We start from the raw sequence: 914 nt of genomic DNA, 5'->3' as shown, positions 1-914 counted from the left end.
GAATTACAGGTGTTCAGTTCCTCCCAGACGTGCAAAACACAGATGCTGGAAAGCAGCTCATCCCAATGAGGCTCCAGCTGCCTCCCTTCATGCCGGACGAGAGCAGATCATATGCTACATTTCACTTCTGGCCAGGACTTACCTCCATTTACTGCTTTTTTGCTCAAAATTAATGCTTTTGTGCTGTAGAAGCATTTCCCAAGATGGATTTTTCCACCGAGAAAGGAGCCACAAGAGAAGGACCACTTCATATGGTCAAAGCGTGGGGCTTGGTAGATTTATTTTAAATTAAATAAGTTATTCCATGTGTCCTGGACACAAGCTCACTATAAACTAATTTGAAATCCAGGGAGAAAACCCCCGACAGTCAATTTTTCAGTCCTTCAAGCTGAAATACTGTACCAGTAGTTCATCACCTGGCAAATAAACCTGCCAGCTCAAAACTTTATTAATCATTTTCTGTACCCTGCTTGAACTTTTGCAAACTGAACTCAGGAGTGCTCTAATTCTCCATCCACTGGCACCAAAAGAAACAAGTAAAGAGGACAAAAAGAGAGCGATGAAGGCTACGTCATCCCCCTCTGTCTCCTCCACTGCAGTACACGACCTTCAGAGACTACAATTCGGAGGAGATACCTGCCATTTGTCCCACAGTATCCTTAGTTGTAGCCCAGTTTCTGCAAATCAGAAACAGACAGACCAATGCCTTCCTTGATGGGATGGATTTTTAATTTTTGGCCTGGACAGGGCATTTTTTTACAGCAATTTCTCGAACTATCGCTCCAGAGTAATAATTAACAATCTTTCTCATTATCTACATTCTCCAACAGAAGTGCACACCTCCAAAGACCTTGCTCATTGTGTGCCTATATATTCCTTTTTCTAAATGTTAATGTTTTAGTCTTCAAGAAAAA

Source organism: Pygoscelis adeliae, unplaced genomic scaffold (genome assembly GCF_000699105.1).
Source record: "Pygoscelis adeliae isolate BGI_AS28 unplaced genomic scaffold, ASM69910v1 Scaffold18, whole genome shotgun sequence".
Lineage (NCBI taxonomy): Eukaryota > Metazoa > Chordata > Aves > Sphenisciformes > Spheniscidae > Pygoscelis > Pygoscelis adeliae.
The sequence above is the reverse complement of the archived record's forward strand: the minus strand, read 5'-3'. Positions refer to the sequence as shown.